Source organism: Tachypleus tridentatus, chromosome 8 (genome assembly GCF_004210375.1).
Source record: "Tachypleus tridentatus isolate NWPU-2018 chromosome 8, ASM421037v1, whole genome shotgun sequence".
In the NCBI taxonomy this organism is placed as follows: domain Eukaryota; kingdom Metazoa; phylum Arthropoda; class Merostomata; order Xiphosura; family Limulidae; genus Tachypleus; species Tachypleus tridentatus.
The window spans coordinates 108339553-108366100 of record NC_134832.1 but is presented as its reverse complement, the minus strand read 5'-3'; the positions used below and the strand labels follow the sequence as shown (position 1 = coordinate 108366100).

The 26548-nt window shown below is 34.0% G+C and overlaps 1 long non-coding RNA gene across 4 annotated transcripts; it reads right to left on the bottom strand.

Moving 5' to 3' along the window:
* Positions 1-13: 13 nt before the first annotated feature.
* LOC143223173 (uncharacterized) lies at positions 14-25544 on the bottom strand. 4 transcript variants are annotated; one of them, XR_013012719.1, is made up of 6 exons: positions 15189-15323; positions 12363-12454; positions 7797-7900; positions 6913-6937; positions 6532-6608; positions 3740-3816 (listed from the first exon to the last, which is right to left on the bottom strand). It is a non-coding gene; the product is annotated as an uncharacterized LOC143223173 (long non-coding RNA). The 4 variants fall into 4 exon arrangements; XR_013012721.1 differs by lacking the exons at positions 3740-3816; positions 12363-12454 and adding an exon at positions 14-254 and having other exon boundaries at positions 15189-15324; XR_013012720.1 differs by lacking the exons at positions 12363-12454; positions 15189-15323 and adding an exon at positions 24841-25544.
* Between the last annotated feature and the right edge of the window lie 1004 nt (positions 25545-26548).

Sequence of the window (26548 nt, the reverse complement as noted above, 5' to 3'; positions counted from 1 at the left end):
CAGCTCCAACATTTCTCTTAAAATGTCTAGAATTCTTTAGCACTAAATTATCTCCTACAATTTGAAACGGCAACTACAAGTCATATTTACAAAAAACATCGTATAAGTGATTTTACATGAATAAATTAAAGCCTATGAACAGTTAAATAAAATATTTTTCTCAAATTTACAAAAAATAACTTAATACATTTTACAACTACAATGTTATGGGAATATTTCATATCTTCCAATGGCAAAGGATACAAGCATGGATCCTGAAAAAAAAGAAAGAAAAAAAAGTCTGTTTACAAGATTAACTACAATATCATGCTAAAAAACTCCTTTTATCTAGTTATAGAAAAAACAAATCTATTTGTTAATCTTAATTACTGTATAACCACATTTTTCATAAATGTATTAATTATACATGTGTGAATAACACAATGTTTAAACGATAAGCACTTTACATACTTATATATGTAACACAGACAGAATTTTTTTAATCAATGTATGAATTGTGCTAAAAATGATTGCAGCATATAATTTAATATTTCTACCACACTAATTTGCTCACACAAGTACAAATACAGGTTCTATTAAAAGTCATAAAAAATATAGAATAAATGACTGATCCTATTATGGTGGCTACTACACTAGTCTAGAAATAGTAAAAAAATTATATATCCCTGTAGGAGGATTTAATATCACTTTAAAAATATCTCTGATGATAATATACAAAAATAACCTAAAAATGTTGACTACATATTATTCCCTTTAAAAAAGTTTCAGCACATAATGAATACTATTTTTTGTTTGTTGTTGGCTTTAAGTAAATTAGATGTAGGTATTTGAATCTAGTTGAACAAAATGCAATACTTGTCTAATTTAATTTACAACATTAGTGTTGGACACTGTGAGGAATCACCATTTTTGAAGTGAAAATATGTTTTGCTAATACAATTTGATTGATAGAATTGTTTATCCATTTTTTAAACCATACCTAACAAACAGTTCTCAAGTTTTCATATACCACTATCCTTCTTTGTACTGTCTGTCTATTCTTTTAATGAACAATTTAACATTTAAGATCCCACAATGTACATAATTATGTTTTGCCTCTAGGATCAGGAATGGGAGAGGGTAAAGAAATCCTGTATTTGAAGATTTTACATCATTTAATACAGAATCATCAACATTCTCTATTGCTACATAACAATGTTTAATATCCAGAATAATCCATGGTGTGTTCTTAAAATTATTGATTTGTACGATTGAATTTCCATCACTGTCTAATTCCTAATAAAACCCATTTATATACCATTTCATTATTAATTGTCTGTTCTTTCATTTCAAATTATCACAATGTATCGTACATCTTCAAATTATTTTTTGATAATCAGCTATCTGACATTCAGTTAAAATGTTATATTATTAGTTTTTTGTGGTTATTAATATGTTAAACAATGTTGTATCACTAGTCTCAAGTGGTTTAGCACATCTTTTCATATAACCATCTTACAGCCACAACAATTAATAGTGTATCCCTCACTATTCTTAGTTATCTGTTTGTCATTTCCACACACCATTAGTAACTAATACAAATTCCCCACTTATTCAACACTGACACAGTTAACACCGACTTTAGAATCCCCAATAAGCAGCAAAGTTAACAACATGACTATAAGCAAGATAATATGAATTATGGTGGGTAAGCAGAGCTTATATACATCCTTCTGTTGCTGGTATAATAATTCATATGGGAAATGGCAGAGTGAAGAACTCTAGGTTACATGGTTGTTGAGAACATTACAGTAACTCACAAGGAAAGACTTTTAGTATTTCAGATATAATTTAAGATACTGTAGATAAATATAAAATAATGTGGGACATAATATGGTAGAATTTGTTGAGATTGAGGAATGAAATGTTTGAGATATTGGTTCATTTGATTTAGGCATTTGATCACCATTGTTAAGAATTTTTAATTCAAGTCTTAATTATATATTTTTGCATCTTTACATCCTGATCCATTACAAAATATGGTAATGTGACCTCTACCACAACTACAAAGAAATTCACTAATTAATTGCAAACTACACAGAGATTGCACACTAACAGGTACATCATGATAAAGTTATGCACCTTGGGAAATAATGTACACACATATCAAAAGTACAGTGCTTATCTAAATCTTTTAATTATGCTTGAAGCAAAATTTGGTTTATAATTCAGGTTGAATCAACTAAATTTAGTGACACCTATCAATCTAGCATACATGATCAATTTCTCACTTTATTAAACATAGGCTGAAATATTCTCAATTGAACAATAACTTTCAATCTACCACAAAAATTAAAACTTACAAATTAAATCAAAATCTATCAAATCTACAGTTTTTGAGTCAAACAAATTATCTACCTTATACCATTCAAGAAATGCATGTTTCATTATATTGTAAATGTAAACTCATGCAGACTTTCAATAGAAGTGTTTTTTACTTCAAGTGTTTTTGCCTAACTTATTTCTATTAAAAGAAACCAGTAAGAATCAAATAATTTCATAAGTAATTCTTTCAACAATCAACACTAATAAACAGGTGCAAATAAGAATATTTCTCAAAACAGACCTGGAATATAAAGAAGGAAAATTTCTACACTTCTGGCAATAAAATGAGATTCATACAAATACACATTTTAAGCTGAACATTTGGATAATCCATTGAATTGAACCCAATTTCATAGTGTAATATATCATTTTTTCTCTTCTCCTGTACACCCTTAGCTGTGGCATTGTGCATCAATAATTTGCATTTTGATTCAGTATTCAAGGAATTTAAAGGACCCTCATGGGCTATCAGCAGGCAGTAGACCACACTTTGAGTGTGCGTGTGTGTTTTCTTATAGTAAAACCACATTGGGCTGTCTGCTGAGTCTACCAAGGAGAATCAAACCCAATTTTAGGGTTGTAAATCTGTAGACATACTGCTGTCCTAGTGGGGAACCACACTTTAAGAGTCACTGACCTAGCAATACGTAAGTATTTGAATTCCAATTTTGTGACAAAAATTTAATCTGACATATAGCCTTCAAACCCTAGACTGAGATGTAGCTAGAACTCCCATTATAAAAAACGAAAGAGATACTATCCTTCTTGATCTGAGATGAGAAGTACCAGCCATTAAAATGTCCTCACTACAGTAATTTATAGACTGTAAAGATGGTTACTTACATCAGATATCTAGCATTTATGTAAATGTTGGCGATAATGTCCTTGTTGAGAACATGGATCAAAGATGAAAGCATACTACTGTATGTCCCATCTCACTCCACTACCAAATTAACAGGAGTGAAGAGCAGGTGCACCACCTAACCAATATAATAATGTTAATTGTTGCAATTACTGGAATAAAGTAATGGATTGCATCTTAATGGAGATAGTGTCCACATAAAGAAAGGCATAAAATGTCACATCTCAGAAGAACACTCAAAACATACTTCACAGATGTTGTGTGTAAAATTTTCCAGTGGTAAGAAGTCACAAGTGTGGAGTTATCCAACCATTAACAGTCATGAAGCAAAATTAAAAACAAGCTAAAAATAAAAACATACTCGGAAAATCCCACATGCAATTTGAACAATGTTATCCAAAATAAACTGAGGCTACTACCAAAGATGATACCATAAATGATAAAAACCTTAATCTGCCAATTAAAAGCAGGAGGCACAAAGTTTATCACACATTGAGGGTCAGAAAGAACAGTAATTAAAAATATTTCTTACACAATATATCTGTCTTGGCAAAACACAAGTCCAGAACTCTTAATGGCACAGTTTCCTCCTAAGGAAGGTAATTTTTTTGTATTTGAACTTAAAACCACAACAGTATTGTACTCAGGAGAATCATAAATAAATTTTATTTTAATAATGATGCTAAAAGACAACAAGAGACTTTTTATACATCTAGGCCATCTTATTAACTAAATGCCATAAAAATATAAAATAAAAAACTTAAAGCTAGACCTTACTATTCAAATATTTATCAAGTTTTCCCTTAAACTCTTAAATTAACTGCATCTACTACATATGAAGGCAACCTGTTCCAAAGCCCAACTACCCTGTTAGAAAATTAAAGCTATCTCCGATGAAGATGACTCGTACCCTTTCAAAGGTTAGCATTTTCCCAAACCGAAAATGTATTTTCAGAAGACACTTACTTCTACTGACGAAAAGCTTTTTTGACTAGTACTGCCCTTCTATCAGCAGTAAATATTTTGTTTGTCACTAGCCTTGGAATTCCCACTTCTTTCTCCATATCAATATGTAAATGATCATGCAGCAACCTCCACCAATAGGAGTGTGACACTACCTTTATTGTAACTATTACTCTCTAAAATCATGCACTTTTTAATCATTTTGAAATTGTTCATAACTAATTGAACCAAATTACTCCAGAAATAGGGAAGATGAGTAGAAAACATTAGCTGTTATATCTGTTGGAAATGAATTTTCAGTTTAGATAAATATTTACTTCTAATATAATATCTTACCTTGACATTGGACTGGTGGAAGGTCAGTGAGAATATAATCCTCCTTGAAAAAGTGCCCCACAGAAAGACCATGAAGTGGGGTAAGGAAGAAAAAATGCTACACCAGTGGGAGAATGCATCACTTCTGAACTAGTTATACTCTTCGGACTTCAAGAATGTATCATGAAAACCTAAAGGATGGAAGCATGGAAAAGCCTCAAACTTTTTAGCAGAAGGACCTCCAAGTGAATAGGGCTCAAAATACCATAAATGGGAGTTTGATCTCAACCAACACCTAGCATCTGGAATGGTGCATCAGGTCTATGGTAGGTAGAAGGTCCTCTACCTTTCTTCTCAAAAACAGGTAATAGGTAGGAATATGAGCGTCCATACCAAGAACCAACACCAAATACACCAGCAACCAACATTCAGTAGATAGTATGAGGTAAGGAGAGCTCAGGAGTCTTTCATCTCTGGTTCAAAACCTAGCAGAAATGGGAATATTACATCCATTCTGCAGTGGGAAGAGGAAAGTCAGCCTTACACATACAAGTAATCATGTGCTTTATCCAACTTCATATAACACCAGATCCACTGGGAACTAATATCCAGTGGAATATAGAAAGATGAAAAAAAGACATATTTTAGTGTAACATATAAAGTCCAAAACCTAGTGACAATGGGAATTTGTAGGAGGAGGGAACCAGCCAAAGGCATGTGAAGACTTGTGTGGCTGGACTGCCTGCAGCCAACAACCGATGCAAACAGGAACTGACATCCAGAGGATGAAAGAAAGGAAAAATATTTCAGCCAGAGAGCCCAAATACAAGATATATATATAGAGAGATAAATATATATATAGAGAGATAATAAAACCTGGCAGCTTATGGAACTGTACATCAGATCTATACTAGATAGCGTGTTGTGCCTCAACACTAGCAGATTGCTATTGCCCTACTCTTAGCTGAGTTGTATTGCGCTCCACTCAGAATAATTAGCCTCCATCATCCACAGTTTCAATGAATAAGTACTGGAAAGTGGTAAGGGCTCCCATACTCCACTAAAAGGGGAGAAAATATGTTAAAGAGTCCAGAGGACCACAGCACCAGAGATAGTGTAATGGGGGACTGTGATACCCTATTTTGAAAAGCAAAGATACCATGTTGATGGAGTTAATAAACCAACATCTAGCAACACATGAAATTATGCATCAAATCCATGGTAAGAAGAGTCTCAATTCCACAGAACATCAGAGATGGGTTGTAACAGCTGTCTGCTTTACCTATGAGCATAAAGTTTGGGTCAAACATATCTATAAAACAATAGGCCATGAGAAATAACTATGAACAGTTCTACAGAACTCCCCATAACTCCAGTGTGCATTACAGGATCCTGTGACAATTTATCATGTTTCATGTGACATTTGTAATATCAATGTATGAAAGATAACTGGACTGAGTCAACCAACCAACATCTGTTTACATCTGAAATTGTACATCAGGTCCACGGTTGGAAGAGCTTCAAAATGATAGACATTTAACATGGTCACAGGATGTACAGTGCAGATATTAATACTAAGTATGCTTGGTCAGGTGTCACTTACCACAGAGCAAGATCCAAAACACATGTAACAAAACATCCCTGTAAAAAAAAACAATGGAGTAGTCCACACACCCACCATGATAATGTACATCCAAGGACGATGGAAAAGGGCAGCCATGGACAAACTAAGATGATTGATGTATTGGAAAAAAACATGAAAAAGACAACAAACATCCAGAGAAAGGTAAGAATATGTCATGTTAACAAAGAGACCTGAGATGATCTTAAGAAGGTTGAATCATTGTTCTGTACTTTATTTTAATTAAAGTTTTAATACCTATACCACCCGTCTTTATAATACATTTTTACTTAAGTGGGTTTGTTGTCATCATGAAGGAGAGAAGGTTGTTCTCAACAGAGAAAGGTGGTGAGAAGCACATCATGGAGTGTCAGAAACTTAGGCAATATGACGAATGACTTCTCACCTTGATAAGCCAACCCAGCCTGGTATTTTCTAGAAGAAGAAACTGAGTATGTTGGGCAGAGTTGGCCCGTGAGAAAGCTAGAAACAGACAAAAATTCATGTAATGGTATAAACGAGTGCCCTGGGAAGCAAAGAAGTTGATTGCATTGTTATTAATTTGTTCACAGCTAAGTTTAATTATTCATGCTTAACTCAAGATGAATAAACAGGTATATACGAATTCAGTTGAATATATTCCAGTTGAAATATCTACAATCTACTCTGTTATAGTGAAATAAAATGTTATAAACTGCATTATATGCTAATAAAAAATCTATACATGAAGAAAGGATTACTACAACACTGATAAACTTCCTAATTATAATGATAAAACTGGACTTACTGTACATCTGCTGGGTGGTCTAAATCTGGAAAAGTGAAAAAAAACATAAAACCACTTATTTTTAAAGTTAATGTGAAGTATTTTTCTTATATATAAGTGAACAATTCCTTTGTTTAACAAATGCATATGTATCAACATTATGAAACAGGATAAATGTGTTTAACTAATCTTCTGCTGACCCCTTTTAATTATACCATGGTTGATATACCTTAGTAGTTATATTTTACCACTGCTTATTTGTTCATTGGGTTCTCTAGTAGCCTGTTTTACTTGCTGCAGTGCAAAGGCACAATACAATATTAGTTATCAGTTACTGTTATTTATGATTTGACTAAATTTCATAATCTGTTTCACTTATATTGTGATAGGCATGTTTCATTAGTTATCTTTTATCATTAGTACCTTAAAAAGAAAGTTTTTTCACTTATATGATCATATATACAAATTATTTTTATATGGGGAAGGGGAGGCACAATAACAAAAATTTCTATTTTATTTCATTCAATTCTTCAATCTGAAAGTTACAGTTCTAATGTGGTGGATGATCTTTAGTTACCATACTTTATCTAATGCTTATATATACAGTGTAGCCCGTAAGTCCCTACCCATCCATATGTTATTATGTTATATTCAATTACACATGTATTATAAACTTTTTTCTTTTTTTCCAGAGAAATATGGCCGATGTAAGCCCATTTACACTTGAAGAGCATACTGTGACAAGTACATGGGTACTTATTATGCAGCGAGAATGAGGGACAGCACACAGATACACTGGATAGACAAGATATATGGATGGGTAGGGACTTATGAGCCACCCTGTATATTGTCCAAAACTACTTGTAGCAAAATGATACTTTAACATTAGGAATTTCATTACTTACATTCATACTTCACTTCTGGAATTTGTAGTTCTTCTTCTGTAAATTCTCTCTGCACTAAATTATTTTCATCTTCCACATCTTCCATAGCTAATATTTAAGATGACCTAACCAAAAACATTAAGGGTAAGTAATCTTTAAATGCACAGCAAGTTTTTCTTGAGATTTGTGCATAACAGAAAAAAAAAAGTTTTAATGCTGTAAGGGAGATAAAACATGGTCAACGAATCATGTTGGATGAAGATCATTTGGGGTTGAATATTGAATAAATTATTTTTCCTGTGCATAATACAGTCAAGAACAAAAACAATATTATAATCTATGGACAACAAGAGACCATTTGGTCTTTCATGCCTGTCCTTGCACACCCATCCTTATGAAAAGTGAAAATTTCAACTCACTCTTTACTTTTTAGGAAATCATTGATTCCTTTCTTAAACTAATATGAAGTTCAGGATCCCAGTACTATTGACAGAAATTTATTCTACAAGACAATCACCCTGTTACAAACAATAACTGTCTTAACTGAAACTTAGCTTGTCTTGTTTAAGTCTTAAACTTGTATCTTCTTATCCTATTATATATCAAAATACACCACAAATAAATTGGAATATTTTACCATATCAGACCCTTGCAGAATTTTGTAAACTTCAGCAAGATTATCTCTTATCATTCTTTTTTCAAGAGAAAGTTAAGAGACCTTAATCTGTCACTGTAAGACAATGCTTTCAACCTTGAAATTATCCCAGTGTCTACCCTTTTAACCCTTTCTAGCAAGTTGGTGTCCTTCTTTAGAAAGGGAAATACAACTGTACACATTATTCCAAGTGAAGTAAAACTACTAATGTGTATTATAGAGATAATTACCTGCAATCAAGATGTCGATATAAACACAATGAAGTTGCTAAAGAACATTGCTTTGATGACTTGAGTTATCTATCCACCAGTATATAAAAATCCTTTGTTTCAGCCAAATTATTGAGTTGGCTTGCATGTATACTAAACATATGATCAAAATTAATGATAACCCAAATGTGTTACCTTACACTTTCTACAATTAAAAATATTTTTAGCTTATAAAGTAATCTAAGTCATTGTGTATTACTTCAACATCTTCAACACAGAGTTAAATAACCCCCAATAGTTTAATGTCATCTACAAATTTTAATATACAAACTATGCCCCTATTAATACCATTAATGCAAATGACTAAGAAAAAGATCCAATTGTTGTCCTCTTGGGCACTAAAAGGTGAAGAAATATATACAAATAAAAAAAATATATGTTTTCCAATTTTGCTCAAAATAAATGTCTGGAATGTCATTTGAAATAAAAATATGCCCATGCACTAAGCTAAAGCTATTTTGAAAAGAATATATACAAGGCAATGTCAAAAATTTTCAAATAAGGTATTTTGGAAGGCTTATTTCATACTAATGTTTAATAAAACAATTTTTTCCACTCAGACTTTTCATTGAGTTCTTTTTTTAGTATTATGGTATGACCCACATTAAGCAAATTGAAAAGCCAAAAAGTACTGCAGCTGCTATGCTTTATACATTAGAGCTACAAACCTTCTGAATAACTCAAGTTTCTATAAATAAATAGCCTCTTCCAGGTAAAATTCACTTCTACTTTTATATTATTAACTGTCTTTTGAAACATATGCTTTACTTATTAAAATCTATTCATTCACAAAAGTGCAAGTAATTTTTTAAAAACATTTTAGTTTTCACAGGTGTTAGAGCTAACAGATTTGGTTTGTCCTAGTGGGTAAATGACTCTGGAGATCCTTTTTTTTTCTTTCTTTTTACAGGATTTCTACAGAATATTACAAGCTAAATTCCAAGGCATTTCCCATGATCCAATATTAAATTTCTGTTTCACTATCTTGAAGTTTACCCATTATCTGCCTGATCCACTTATCTATATTCAATTCTTCAAACCTTATATAATGTAACATACCATTTATTTGATACACAGTTATTACATTAAGTAAAAACACAAAATAAATTATTTTAATCAAAAATAATAAAATTTAAATTTCCATGCATTTATTTCTCTCTTCAGGTTTTATACTTTTCCTTCAATTATCTTACTTTTGTTGCTTTCCTTAGCCTTCTGTTTCTTAGCATTTGATTTTACCATCAAAGTATTTTATTACAAGTCACAGTTTTTACATTAAACAAAAATATTTTTAAAACATGTACAATGTTTCAATTATTTGTGTACTTGAAAATGATTGCACCAGTGATTGATATGTTGTATCTATTTTGAAAATATTCTTCTTTACTGTAAAAGCTATAACTTGTAATAAAAAAAATTCTTATGATCAGTAAGTAAGCTCAAGCTTTTTCTCAGCTTGCACAGCAAATTCTATAGCATCCTTGCTTAGTTTCTTCATTTTATTCATCACCTTTGCTTTTTTGCTCATTCATGCCACCTTTTTCTGATTGAAGAACTTCTCTATTTCTCAGTTTCCACTTTTTTTTCATTCTCAACATATTCACAATACTTCATTCTAGCCTTTTGGAAGCTTTTCAACAATATCTTAGTTACAGGATAATTTTTCATATTGTAAATTTCATTTTCAGTGCTATAAGACTGTGATCACACAAGTTTTCATCTTCTACGGCTGAGTTCTGAAAATGTTTCTGTATCTGACTGCCCATGGAACATAAAAACAAAATGGAACACATTATCAAGTTATTTCTTCTTTTACAAATCACAACAGAAATTTATGAAACTGAATAATAAAGAAATTTTAGTTCCTAAACACCACTTTTTACTCTATTTTTTGCTCTTAATAGTCTTTTGTACTATAGAAGAACTATTATATTATGTTGGTGTTATCACATTCACGTTTTGGAGTATCACTAAGCAGTATACTGAAAGCTTTAATTCCTCTGAAATTTGTTGTTATAAATACTGGATCTTTTGATATAGTAGTCCAGCCACAGGACATCTTTCCATCACCATGCACAGAAGTGAAATAAACACTGCTGACAGTCACATTTAAATTCATATGCCCTTCTTACTATAACAGTCTTATCCTGACTTATAAAAGCTAAAGTGCTCTTTGTTTCCAACTCAATATCTGCATTTTTGATGTACATGCAATTTTTCCTTCCTTAATGAATGCTAGATAGTAGGTTAAGCAGCAAAAATTTAAGCTCTCTAGCAAGAAAGGTTATTAATAGTGCAAATGATTGTAACTTGGTCAAGTAAAGTAGGAACTGCTGTGGAATGAAAGCAAGAAACTTCAGTTTAAAATGAAGAAGTTTGTCTAGACATTCATCTCCAACAGCTTCAAATGTTAGTCTTGGATATCTATCTTTATGACTTCCTCATGGTTTCTTGTACATCCTAATAGGTGTCAATATCTCCAATACCCTTTGTACTACTTTCAAGTCATCTACCCATCTAGTACCACAAAATATTATAGGAAATGTAGAATATCCAGTAATGCTTGTATAGTCTGCTCTTTGTGAAGGAGATTCAGGAAATAATGTACAAATACCTCTTAAGAAGAAAGCAATGTCCCACCCTGCTGCATGTTCACCTGTTTGTATGTTTCCATGTATCACCTGCATCTACAACTCTCAATGTCAGTCAAACCATTTAGTTGTTCATTTTTCTTTTTTTTGATGAATTTGCTGTACAAAAACCAATTTATCCTAGAGTCACCAACTGATACCTGCATTTCTTTCTCATCCCAAATTTTATCCTGCACTTTCTCAAAACCTTTACACAAATCATTTGTCTTCCCCAGCCCATAAATCTGATCCAAGATACCTTTATCTACAGTAACTTCTGACCTTCATACCAAACTCTTATGACATCCATCTGTTTCTTCTGAATAGCAGAGTTAAGAAATGACTGGTATGACATCACAATTACTAATGCACAGTACACCTCTGTCTTTAATGTTTACTCCTGAATCAAATATTTTTCAGTGCTTTTAGGTTATGATGATAAGTTACTTATATCCACAGTGTTATCACGTTGAGACTCTAATGCATATTTTACATTAGAATTAAAAGTGAATGGTTGTGGATCAATTACTGAAGATTGACTTTCAAAGGATTTTGATTTAAAAAAAAAAAAAAAAATCAACAGATAACAGATTTTGTTAATTGTTCTTGCTATCTCCTGAGAGGTCTTATGCTTTACACTACCAGCATGACTTTTGGCAGAAAATATTTCCTATGTTAGGCATATAAAAAGTCTTCTTACACACTTTGCAATATTCATTGAATGTAGCACCATCACATGTAACAATCCACTCTCCATTTTCTGTATGGTTTTCCCAAACAAAACAAAATTATTTTCAAAATGAAGAGAAAAAATCGAAACATTTAGAAATTTTGAGAATTATTTACGGTAGGAGGTTATGCACTGCACTAATAAATCTGCTTTGACAATATTAATCTGTTGCATGATTGTTAATGCACAACAAGTACATGTGTGAAACTTTACATGAGGCAAAATCAGTCAAGCATACATTTATTTTACTATTTATACTTCTACCTGATAATAAACACTAGTTGACAAAAATGCATTACTTACCTGCTAAAACATTTTCTTGTTCAACTCTATAAATCTGTACTTCACAGTTCCTGTTTAATCATATCTCTATCTATTTCCTCAATTTAGGTTTACTACACAAAAATATATTAAAGTTCTTTCACATTTTACTGAACTATAGTGACTAAGAATTCTACTTACAAATTTTTACAACTTTTACAGGATTGAGAAAAGTTCATAAGGCACAGCCTTTGCCAAGATCAAAAAGCTATTTTTCAAAATTCAAGTACTTAACCAAATCTGGATACCAAATTTTAAATTACGTGATTTTTCATGACCATAACATCCTTGTTAAATCAAAGCTTTGGCTGTGCATATGTGAATTTGAGAGAAAGTTCAGAGGAGCAAATAATTATTCAGAATTATATTTTCTAGCACATATTGAAGCTTTATGTTTTACACTCACTAGTGAGTAAACAACCTTTGAAATTCCCATTTTTTTCTTAAAGTCTTTTTGTTTGTTTGTGACGTACATGAATTTTTAGGTGACTTTGCAAGTACTTTTTTGATGTTTTAATTCTGATAACAGGTTGGAGCTGACAGATCTGATGCTTTCTAGTGGGTAAATGACATCTTTTATAACAATTTAACATTTTTGTTACTTATTCTCTCATTTTCTAGTTCAGCCAGCTTGAAATGTAATAGATATTTGGTAAGACTTCTGCATTAAAGTTTATATAAGATGACTGTATTCACTCTGAAGTAGTTTTAAAAAATTGGAAAGTTTAAAAAGTGATAAGGTCAGATAGTAGTTCCCCAATGGTTTTTATAGAGATTAAAAACTGGATATGAAAGCCACTTGGTACTATTTTTTGTCAGTCCTTGAATAGGGGACAGATACATGGGGATTGAAAGTTATACAGCTCCTCTTTTTCAAGGAGGTGATAAAACATTGTCCTAGTAATTTTGTTCCATCAGTTGTGGTAAAAGTTTTGAAGATTCAGTTAATAGATGCTTTGAATAGTCAGTTAACAAAGTTTATAATTTTATTGGACAGTGAACATGATTTCACTAAGGGAAAATCTTGCCTTACAAATCTTTTAATACTCTTTGAAAATGTTACAGTCTATGTAGATGAGGGTGAAAGTGTAGATCTGGTGTATCTGGATTATCAGAAAGCATCTGATGAGGTACCACATAAAAGAGTGGTAAAGAAACTTATCTCAATGGGTGTGGTAGATAAATTAGAAAATTGCATAGAAGAGTGGCTAGATGTAAGAAAGCCGGGGGGTATTTCAAATGTAGTCAAACTGGAATAATGTAACAAATAAGGTACCTCAAAGCTTAATCTTAGGTCCTCTGCCCTTTTTGATTTACATCAATGACACAGATGAAAGAATAGTCAATAAACTACTTAAATTTGTACACAGTATTAAGGTGTTGGGTGTTGCAAGTTCTGAAGAGAATGTTGCTGATTTACAAAATGGATTTAGATCATTGAGTTGGATGAATAAATGACTGATGGGTTTTAATTATAATAAATGCAAAATAATGCATGTAGGTTATCATAATTTGAATTACAAGAACAATTTGGATGGAATCAACCTTTAACATTGCTATAAAGAAACATCTTGGTGTAATAGTTGATTAGCCCCTTAAAGCCACCCAAGCAGTGTGCTGTTGTTAGTGGTAGGGCAAGTATGATTTTAGGTTTTTACCTACAGAAATACTGAATACAAGCCTAAAGAGGTTATAATTTCACTGTACAGGTCACTGGTTAAGCTACATTTGGAATATAGTATTCAGTCTTCTTCTTCTTATTGTATGAAAGACATGATATTGTTAGGAAAGGTTACTTGAATGGAGCCTGGGATAGCAGGATTGTCATATGAGAGGGTGCAATCTCTCAAATTGTTTTTTCTTGAAAAAAGAATGGTTGGAAAACTTGATTAAAGTATTTAAGATTGTAAAGGGAATTGATAGTGTTTAGACACCATCTTTTTTCCATGCTCAAAAGTGAGAATAGTAGGACTAGGGGTCATGCATTTTGGCAAGGTACGAGTCATATTAGGCTAAGACAGTTTCATTTTTCTAACAGAGTAGTTGGCCTTTGGAATGTGTCTGTGTGTATTTTATTACAGCAAACCCACATTAGGCTATCCGCTGAGTCCACCGAGGGGAATCAAATCCCTCATTTTAGCATTTTAAATCCATAGCATTACCACTGTACTAGAGGACCTTTGGAATGAGTCGCCTTCAAATGTTGTAAAGGCAGTAAACATAAGCAAGTTTAAGAAAAAGCTTGATAAGTATATGAATGATAAGGACTGGCTTGAAGATTTGTTTTTTTAATTATCCGAGTATAATTCAGAGAATGGAACAGCCGAGATGGACCAATAAGTCCCATGCTGGCCCAAAATGTTATGAAACAGTTTAGTAGTATTAACGGTGCTAGAGTGATGTTTACAGCAACAATTCATATACTAATAAACCCTTGCTGGTAAAAGTATAACACTGATAGTAACAGTGAACACACGTGCTCCAATGCTTTGTCAACTATTTTTCTCTTTATGGTACATCGGGTCTCTTCAGGAAAGTTCAGTCTCGAATGGTTTGAGAAATGATTATATAATTACGAAAAGGTGGCAGCAATGCAGTGTACAGATCCAAACGAAGTCCTCCTATATTAAAAATACTGGGGAGTTCGCAAAAGAATTTGAAGACAGCCAAATTATTTTACGGATCAGTAATCTAAACTAGTTATAAACTTTTAATATTATTATTAATTTTATTTTTAGCGAGGCAGTAGTCTTCGATTAATAAAATATAAAGCCAAAATGTTTCAGTTAATATCTGTATAGTTCTTACCCTTTTATCTGCTTTAAATGTGTTTGAAAAGAAAATTCAAATTACTCTCAATTGACACAGAACACAAAATTTAACATTAAATATTTCACCACCACATGAAACTACTGATGATATACATCATGCAGTGCCACCTACTGTAAAAAGACATTTATTTTACAGTTAATACGAAATAAATATATCATTTTAGCCGGTATATAGTATAACATAATTTTATACTGAGGAAGCAAGCTCTTTCTCACTATTACGTTCATAAACAAATATTTCTTAATAACATATATGAAATTTTAAAACAGTACAAAAACGGAACCAAGCACAATCAAAATGAGATACAGTATTATATAAATTGTACTATCTGTTTTACAACAACAACAAAATGTACGAATTCAGCCTTTTTAATTTGATATTTGAAGTTTTACCTGATTAGAATGTTTCAGTTCATATGGATCAGTGTTACAGCATTATAGTTGCGGACTTTACTGGAAACTTGCTTTCAATAACCATGGTGGGCAGAGCACAGATAGCAATTTGTGTAGCTTTATGCTTAATTCCAAACAATCAATTTTTTTAATTGTACAGATTGATGCAATTCAGTACAGTGCACTTAAATGTTAAAAAATGTTTTATTGATGTGATATTATTTTATAATTTATGCACGTGAACATGTGGACTGGATAACGAACCAAATGTAGCATACACAATTAAAAGGTTTATGGGAAGGTTTTACTGGAAACCTCCGATAAAATAAAAAATTGAGGAAATATGTGGAACATGAATAAGGGCAAATTGTTGCAGTTTTTACTGGACTACTCTATACAAGTTAACATAGTAATCTGCTTTTGTCTCAAATTTTCTTATGTAAGATTATTTGAATATGTATTTAAACCACTATAGGTCGATTTATGACAAACACCCAACTCTAACTGTTAAAAACTTGGAGTTCTATGTATTAACATTCAGCAGTAGACCAAATGAAGTTGGAAACGTTTGACAATCTAATTAGTTCCGGAATTTTGTATAATTGTTATTTCCTGATATATGAGAAAATTTGTATTTTTGTGGATTTTTTTTTTTATATTTCAATGGTTTGAATGAAAAAGGCCAGCGATCGATCTTTCTTTCAAAACAACATGAAAAGAGCTCAAAAACATTACGTCGTAATAAAAAATTGCAAAAAGGTTGGCCCGGCATGGCCAAGTGTGTTAAGGCGTGCGACTCGTAATCTGAGGGTCGCGGGTTCGCATCCCGGTCGTGCCAAACATGCTCGCCCTTTCAGCCGTGGGGCGTTATAATGTGACGGTCAATCCCACTATTCGTTGGTAAAAGAGTAGCCCAAGAGTTGGCGGTGGGTGGTGATGACTAGCTGCCTTCCCTCTAGTCTTACACTGCTAAATTAGGGACGGCTAGCACAGATAGCCCTCGAGTAGCTTTGTGCGAAATTAAAAAACAAACAAAACTAAAAGGTTTTAGGTATTCGACAAAACAGCAGCAGAGTAAACGAATAATATTGTGCACCAATAGGTTGCGTGCGTGCTTGTTTGTGAGGTAAAGAAATTTGTCTTTTCCCAGAAAAAAAAATCTTCAAGATCTGAAGGTTTAATTGTTGCCTAAGTATTATTTTGAGTACTACAAATTATGTCTCCGGCTGGTACAGCCGTATGTCTACGGACTTACAACACTAAAATCAGGAGTTCGATTCTCCTCGGTGGATTCAGCAAACAGCCTGATGTGGCCTTGCTATAAGAAAACACACACACACTACACATTCTAAATCTTAGAAACTCATTGCTGATCAGTGCAAGACTCGAAGCCTTTGCTTCTGCGGTCGGCATTGCTATTATAAATTCTTCTACATGTCTGAATGAACTGGATCTTAAAACTTGTTTGTTTGTTTGTTTTGGAATTTTGCACAAAGCTACTCGAGGGCTATCTGTGCTAGCCGTCCCTAATTTAGAAGTGTAAGACAAGAGGGAAGGCAGCTAGTCATCACCACCCACCGCCAACTCTTGAGCTACTCTTTTACCAACGAATAGTGGATCTTAAAACTAAGAAAATCATTACCACAAATAAACTGAGACATTACCTTGGTGAAAATTGCAGGTATTTATTACTAGTTTTTAATTTTTAAAGTTTTCAAGTACCAAATATGTTGAACTAAATTTTGTGTGTGCATTGACTTGTATGTTCTACAATTATTATTCTGTGCATATTGAGTAATGGTTATGATTGTGGTATTAGAAATTTCAAACCTATGTACTTTGAGTATTTAAATACGGTAATTATTGTTTCATGTTAATTTATGTTGGTTGTACTCTGTTTACGGTTCTCACCACCTTTGTAATTTTTGTGTGAATATTTCCAGGATCACAAGAGCGGCAAAAGCAGATACAAAAATTAAAAAAAAAAAAAAATCAAGGTTCGTTTTGTCCTAGTTGCGAAAAGCATGTGTCAAAGCTCACAGGCACTTTAAGACAGGCATTTCTTTAATCATGGAGATGCTTCGAGAAATTATTTTGTCCAAATTAATTTCCATCAGTGGATTTCACGATGGTAATAAATTTGGCTTAAGAAACGTCAATGTCACTGAAATTCAAATAAGTCTACACAGAGGGACAATTTGGCCTAGAGTGTTATTATTAGTATCATTATGTAATTTTACCTGTAAGAATGGGACAGTAAATTACTAGTGTATAACTAACTATTCTAACTTTTTGCTTTATGTCTTTCCGGAAGTAACGATATCTATAAATGCATAAGTAGGGAAGAAAATGTTTTAACTCCGTATAAAAGTATAAAGTATACTTTATTAATGTATAATTAAGAAAAAATAATTAAACTTTTGAAACTGATGATAATGCTTATTATATTACTTAACATTTTGGGACTAATATTATTAGTAATAATAATAATCCTACTTGGCCTACAAGGAAAGGGTTCCTCGTAATCCGAGGGTCGCTGGTTCGAATCCCCGTCGTACCAAACATGTTCGCCCTTTCAGCCGTGGGGACGTTATAATGTGACGGTCAATCCCACTATTCGTTGGTAAAAGAGTATCCCAAGAATTAGCGGTGGGTGGTGATGACTAGCTGCCTTCTCTTTCTCGTCTTACACTGCAAAATCAGGGACGGCTAGTGCAGATAGCCCTCGTGCAAACCTACACGAGGATTATCTGTTCATAGCCGTCCATAATTTTGAACTGTTGACTATGGGAGATGTAGCTAGTCAATAGTATCAATCGTCAATTCTTGGGCTACTCATCTGACCGAATAGTAGAGTTTGACCGTCACTCTTATAGCACACTCTTGATTTTACAGTACGGAGCGCATTTATGCGGCAACAGGACGCGATCTCTGATTGATTGGTGGTTTGGAACTAAGCATAAAACTACACAATGAGCTGTCTTTGCTTTGTCCAATATAGGTATCGAACCCGGTTTCTAGCAGTGTGAGTTTGCAGACATACCATTGTGCCACTAGGAGGCGCCGCGAACCCTCGGATTGCGCAGTGGGACACCCTAACCACAAGGCTGTACCTAGCTCAAAATATCCAAGAAAAGGAGAGAGTTTATTTATTTCGTGTTCCACGGTGAATTAATAATAGGGTGCGCATTAAAAATTACAAGTTACTATTTTTGAGAGGTAAGATTTACATAAGGTCTTAAGCAATCTTTCCTGCTAGGGTTATTTATGAGTGTTGAAAAATGGCTTGGTTATTTGATGATATAGAGGGCTAATAAATGTATATCGAACACTTCTTGATTAGATTAAGTTTACGATATTTGTTGTTGTTCTAAAACTTGGGAGGAGGAAATATTACAGTGAAAGATGAATGCATCATATTATTACATCATCGTATTTCTGTTAATACAACAAACATGACTACGTTTCGTAAGTTTTATAACAATTTAATTGATGTTTAGATTGGATAAACTCGATTTTTATTGCTATGTGGGGAAAATCTAATAACTGTGACTTGAAATAGGATTTTGGAACATTTTTTGAAGCGATAGAGTAACGAAATCTTTTTTTTAATCATTAAAGTCAAAATTGAGTGACCACAGAATTCATTTGTAACTCGTCAAACTAAACATAATTTTAACACCTAGTGAACATAAAATTTGTTTATAAATAAACATGATCTATATTGATAAACGGTGTACATTTGTGCACTAAATCCATACTCCATTGTTCATAAACTGAGTTAAAATTGCGTTAACTTACATATTAAGTAAAAATTAACATAACCAGTAATGGTTTCACAACATAATTGTGCTAGCAATGTTACTTTAATACATATATTACATGTCCAAAAGTATGTGGACACCTCTTCTAATTAGTGGGCTCGGCTATTTCAGCCACACCCATAACTAACAGGTGCGTACAATCAAGCATACAGCCATGCAATGTCCATAGACAAATATTAGCAGTAGAGTGGGTCACACTGAAGAGCTCAGTGGCACTGCTATTGGATGCCACCTTTCCAACAAGTCAGTTCGTCAAATTTTTGCCCTCCTAGAGCTGCCCCGGTCAACTGTAAGTGCTGTTATTGTCTATCAGCAACAACAGTTCAGTCACGAAGTGGTTGGCCACACAAGTTCACAGAACGCGTAGTGCGTAAAATTGTCTATCCACAGCTGCAACACACACTACCGAGTTCCAAACTGTCTCTGGAAGCAACGTCAGCACAAGAATTGTTCGTCGGGAGCTTCATGAAATGGGTATCCATGGCCGAGCAGCCACACACAAGCCTAAGATCACGATGCGCAATGCCAAGCATCGGCTGGAGTGGTGTAAAGCACACTGTCATTAGACTCTGGAGCAGTGGAAACGCATTCTTTGGAGTGATTAATCACGCTTCACTATCTGGCAGTCTGACAGACGAATCTGGGTTTGGTGGATGCCAGGAGAGCACTACTTGCTTGAATGCATAGAAAGTTTTGTGGAGGTGGAATAATGATCTGGGGCTGTTTTTCGTGGTTTGGGCTGAGCTCTTTAGTCCCAGTGAAGGCAGATCTTAATGCTATAACATACAATAACATTTTAGAGAATTGTGTGCTTCCAACTTTGTGACAACAGTTTGAGTTTGAGAAAGGTCCTTTTTCCAGCATGGCAATATCCCCGTGTACAAAGCGAGGTCTCTAAAGAGGTTTACCATGGCTTATGTGGAAGAACTTGACTAGCCTGCACAGAGCCCTAACCTCAACACCCTCAAACACCTTTAGGATGAATTGGAATGCCGACTGCGAGCCAGGCCTTCTCGCCCGACATCAGTGCCCGGCGTCACTAATGCTCTTGTGGCAGAATAGGAGCAAATCTCTGCAGCCATGTTCCAAAATGTAGTCAAAAACTTTTCAGAAGAGTGGAGACTGTTATAGCAGCAAAGGAGGCCAACTCCATATCAATACCCATGGTTTTGGAATGAAATGCTCAACAAACACATATGAGTGTGATGGTCGGGTGTCCACATACTTTTAGCCACGTAGTGTATGGCTGAAGGGTAAGAACTTTAACCCTTGGTCTGTAAAGTGGCATAATTTAAGTGTATACGTATAAAAGTTATACTGTGAATAATCAGTCTACAGAACTTTTTTGGATCTGATTTGCAGTCATTAGGTTTGTTTGTTTTAAATTTCGCGTAAAGCTACACGTGGACTATTTGTATTAGCCATCTGTAATTTAGCAGTGTAAGAATAGAGAGAAGGCAGCTAGTTCTTACCACCCATCAACTGTTGGACTACTCTTTTACCAATAAATAGTGAGAATGACCGTTACATTATAATACCCCTACGGCTGAAAGAGCGAGCATGTTTGATGCGAAGGGAATTCAAACCAGCGACCCTCAAATTGCAAATCGAGGGTCCTAACCATCTGACCATGCAGAATGCATTCTCTTGTGTCAATTATAACTGAAGCGTGCTTTGTTACACCGCATTGTTATGTGTATCAAAACTAACGTCATTTGAAGAAAGTTTGTAGATAGAGTTAGTCTTGTGAGAAACAGTATTATTTACACTTAATGGCCACTTTATAAGGTACATCTATCTAGTACCGGCTAGAACCTCCTTGTGCCTTTAGAACAGCCTCAAATTTTAGCGGCATGGATTCATCAAGGTGCTCAAAACATTCTTTAGAGATTTTGGCCCATAGTGACTCGATAGCATCACACAGTTCTTACATATTTATCGGCCGCACATTCATGCTGTGAAACTCCCGTTCCACCTCATCTTAAAGGTGCTCTATTAAGATCTGGGGCTTTGCAGGCTATTGGAGTACACTGAAGCCACTGTCATGTTCGTGGAATCAGCTTGAGATGATGTGTACTTTATGACATGACACATCACTGGAAGTAGCTATTGGAAAATGGGTAGACTGTGGCAATAAAGGGATGGACATGGTAGCAACAATGCTTAGAGACACTGTGGCATTCATGTGATGCTCAGTTGGCATTAAGGGGCATAATGTGTGCCAAGAAATGTTTCTTCACATTATTACACCACTAGCAGCAGCCAGCACCATTGACATAAGGCAGGATGGATTCGAGATTCGTCAGATCAGGCGACGTTTTCCCAATCTTTAATCGTTCAGTTTTGGTGGTTCCGTGCCCACTGTAGCCTCATCTTCCCGTTCTTAGCTGATAGGAGTGGAACTCGGCATGTTCTTCTGCTGCTGTAACTCATCCACTTCAAGGTTCGACGCATTGTGCGTTCAGAGATACTCTTCTGTACACCACTATTGCAAAGAGTTGTTATATGAGTATTTGTGACCTATCTGTCAGCTTGAACGAGTCTGGTCATTCTCCTCTGACCTCTCTCACTAACAAGGTGTTTTCACCCACAGAGCAGCAGTTCTGTAGTGTACGAAACTTTCAGGAGGTCAGAAGTTTTTGAGATGCTGGAATCATCACGTCTGTTTGTTTTGTTTTTTGTTTGTTTTTGAATTTCGCACAAAGCTACTCGAAGGCTATCTGTGCTAGCCGTCCCCAATTTAGCAGTGTAAGACAAAGAGAAGGCAGCTAGTTATCACCACCCACCGCCATCTCTTGGGTTACTCTTTTACCAACGAATAGTGGGATTGACCGTCACATTATAACGCCCCCACGGCTGAAAGGGCGAGCATGTTTAGCGCAACTGGGATGCGAACCCGCGACCCTCAGATTACGAGTCGCACGCCTTAACACGCTTGGCCATGCCAGGCCACATCACGTCTGACAACAACAGTTATTCTACAGTCAAAGTTGCTTTGATCACGCATCTTCCCCATTGGTCAAACAACAAGTGAACCTCTTGACCATGTCTGCACGCTTTATATATTAAGTTGCAGCCACATGATTCGCTGTTTGTTATACCTAATAAAATGGCCACTAAGTGTAGACTTGCATTTCAAAGTTGAAATTATGTAAAAACAATAACATAAAAATTAATATGTCACTTTAGATTTTTTTGGCAAAGCAGAAAATGGTAAGTGTTGCTACTTATTTTTGCTTAATTTATATAACAGAAAAAAATGTTTTTAGAAACTTTTTATATATGATTGGAGTTCACACTTATAGAAAATCGTCGGAAAGCATTGTATCAGTTTTATGAACTTCATTATATTTAGGCGGATTAAATTAGTTGTGGGTAATAAAACCAGAAGAAATATGGCTTAAAACAGTGCCACATTGATCAACAAAAATTTAAATAGTCATAATGCAGTACGTCCAGAAAAAAGTAGCAAATACAGTTGTTAACATACTGTATTACCTTTAGATTATAAAATTGGAATGTAAATATTTAGAGTTTGAACATGCAATTTATGTGTTCCCCAGTGGCACAGCAGTATGTCGACGGACTTACAACGGTAGAAACCGGGTTTTGATACCCGTGGATAGCAGAGCACAGACAGCTCTATGTGTAGCTTTGTGCTTAACTTCAAACAAAAGAAAAAAAAATGTATAAAATCACGTAATTTCAGTTGTTGAAAATATATATTTATTACCCAAGTATGTTACATGAGTATATTCATATTTTTATAAGAAAAACATGTACCTATTGCTGTTAAAACAGTCTACATGTTCAAATACTCAGAAATGTTCATTGAGCTAATTAGAAACATAACTTACATGGGGGTTACTGACAAATCTTTCTCTGCCTTATTGTCCATAAGGGTACTCTGAAAAGCAAATATTCTGATTTCCACTACCTTTATTAAAACAGATATATCAACCTTGAGTGAGGAGACAATGTGTTTAATGTCAAGAATTCAGACCTCCACAAGCTAACAGATTCAAAAACAGGGATTCTAATGAAACATTGACCTATACTGAGCTAAGGGCCTGCAATGATGATAATTTACCCTGTATAATATTAGACCCTTGGACGAAAAACGATTATATAAGTTCTCAGGAACCAACGAATAAGACCTGTAGGGACAACTTAGCTTATCCAGATGTGAATATTGAAAACTCTAAAGACACTGCTACCTATTTGAAAAGAAATGTTTAGCTCTCTGAAAGTAGATCAAAATCAGCAATGAATACTTCTCAAGACAGAATGTTTCGTACAGTATCAAACAGGCCCAGTATCAGACACAGTTGACAAGAAACAGCGTAAATGTATGTCGTGGGACATGCACTCCTTACAGAGTTATTACAGAGATTTAATATTAGATCTTCTTTGGATTCAGCAAGCAATTAACAGTTGGAAGAATGTAAGTGCTTACGTTTTTACAAATAGAATCGTATCATATGTATATATCATATCATTTTCCGAAAATTCTTTCAACTGAGTTACAACCACTTACTTCAGTTTAACTTTAATTTATACTATATGATCTTGCAAAATATATGTTGTACACGTTTTCCAATTACTATCTCGTCTGTATTATTATTTCTGCCACATCTTTATGTTTCCATAAAATTGCAGTTTCGAGTGTGTAAAATATAGTGTAGAAACAAATTGTAAATACTTTTTAAGATTTAGCTTATTGTGAAGACTATTCCCTTATATGATTCTAATTAATTGATTATTATTTTTTTATGAAGTAATAACAATAACATTTGAAAACATACCATTTTCATACGCCAGTTGTAAAGCAACCAATGAAAAATACGTTACATTTTTTAGGTAGGATATCGCACCAAGATCCTTCTTTTTATCTGTGTGTTTCAGGTAAGCTGTGCATCCAAATAATATGACATTTCAGGTAAGCTGTGGTGAAATAAAGCGTGTTACATAAATATGTTATCGAACTTTAATGTAACCAAGTTTGTTATTTATATGTATCAGATAAGTTGTGACAAAACCAAGGATATGACGCTTCAGATAAATTGTGGTGAAACACAGGAGTGTTACGTAAATATGTTAATCAAATAACTAAAAAGTGTATTACATACATAATATAATTAATAGGAGACTCATCCAAAATAAAATAATAACATGTATGTTTATGCATTACTTCTTCATGTAACCAGAAATTTGAATTTGAAATTAGTAATTAATTAACTGTTAATATGTATCAAATTTACGTTATTTGCCAACAAGATTGATACACATAATTTTCCTTTTTAACACAAGTATATTGTAATATACACACATAAAAATAATAGTTTATGATAACGATTGTTACCAGTAGTTGTTACAAATGATAGTTTATGTATAAGAGTTTTACAAACTTACAAACAGTACTGATTCTTATATCCGGTCTAGAACTGAATATTTTATCGACGATCTAAGGTCCACGTCCAGTGAAGTAATTCTGAGCTAATATTGTCACACACCTTGATTAAGTTAGCTAGTTCCGTCGCCCCCCTAACGACATCTTTTTTGGCTAACCTCACATCCTTACAAGTTCACTTCTACCGATGAGGGAGATATTTAATGTCCTCGAAGAAATAATAACGTCCGAAGTAGTTCACTGAAGTTGAATGGTTGGCAATGTTTGAAATGTATAAAGTTCCTGGGCCAGTTCTGTAGTTTCCAATTAATAGACGTTAATCACAAATTATAGCTTCCTAGGCCTGTAGCGTACTTACTGTAGCTATTATTGAATATTCTCCTAAACTAAACTAAACTAACGTGGCAGGGGTTCAGTTTAGAGAGAGAGAAATCGGAAGAGTTCTCTCTCCAACTGGGGTGTTCAGGAACTTTATAGTTCCTCTTCGTCCCCTTACGTGAGAAATGTTTTAAAATATCCATGGAGTTTTTACTTTATTTTTAACATTTCAAAAATATTTGTGAGTGAGAGGAAGGACGGGAGAACTGGACGAAAGCAGCGAAAGTGAAGTGAGCCAGACTTTAGCTCGAGGATGGAGAACCCTGGCGGCTGGCGAATTGGTTTTTTAAAATTTACTGTAATTGATTAGATACCCTTGACTGGGTAAACGGCCCTTTTCAGAATGAGGCTGGGACAATATTCTCCTTGTCTTGGCGCATTACTTTTATACAAATCACGCGAGTTTCTAGAACTTTCACTAATATTCTCGCGGGCGATACTATTATCACTAATATTGTATACAGATGCACGTACAGGATATTGTAGATCTTTACTTAAGAATTCTCTACACGTTTCGAGAACAAGTGGGACTTGCGCAATAAATACATAGTCAACAATATACGTTTCATGCAAAAAAAAAGAAAGAAAGCTATACAGAAAGAGCCCGGGTATTATAATAAACGAAAACGAAAAAGGATAAATCTGTTACAGCATGTATCAGATAAACTGTGTCACAACCAATAATGTGACGCATCAGATAAGTTGTAGTGAAACATAGCGTGTTACATAAATATGTTCTCTAAGTATAATGTAACCAAGAGATGTGTTACTTGTATGTATCAGATGAGCTGTGATAAAATAAATACTGTGCTAATATTGTGAGGTACGTTTGCTCTATTACAATCAAACATATTATTAAGCGTAGTTGATAAGATGAATTAAAACCAAGAAATTCGTCGCTGATTATTTCTGTGTGCCAGATAAGTGCTATAAAACTAAAAATTTATGATTATGTTAAGATTCTAAAATAAGTCTGCTATCTGACTATCATTGCATGAAGAAAAGTCCTTTTTTTTCTTCCTTTTCAAATACATTGTTTCATTAAAGGAAGCTATAAAGACAAGATTATTTTAAATTTAAACCTTGTACAGATCATCATTGTAATTTTCTTCCTGTTGTATTCCTTATTTTTCAGCACAGTAAAATAAAATATACAAAGCATTTTAATATTTCGAATTTCTTTTACTCAGTTTTTAAGTAAGAAGATTTGGTTCGTTTTGATTTTTTCGCAAAGCTACACGAAGGCTATCTGCGCTAGCCATCCGTAATTTAGCAGTGTAAGACCAAAGGGAAGGCAGCTAGTCATCATCACCCACCGCCAACTCTTGGGCT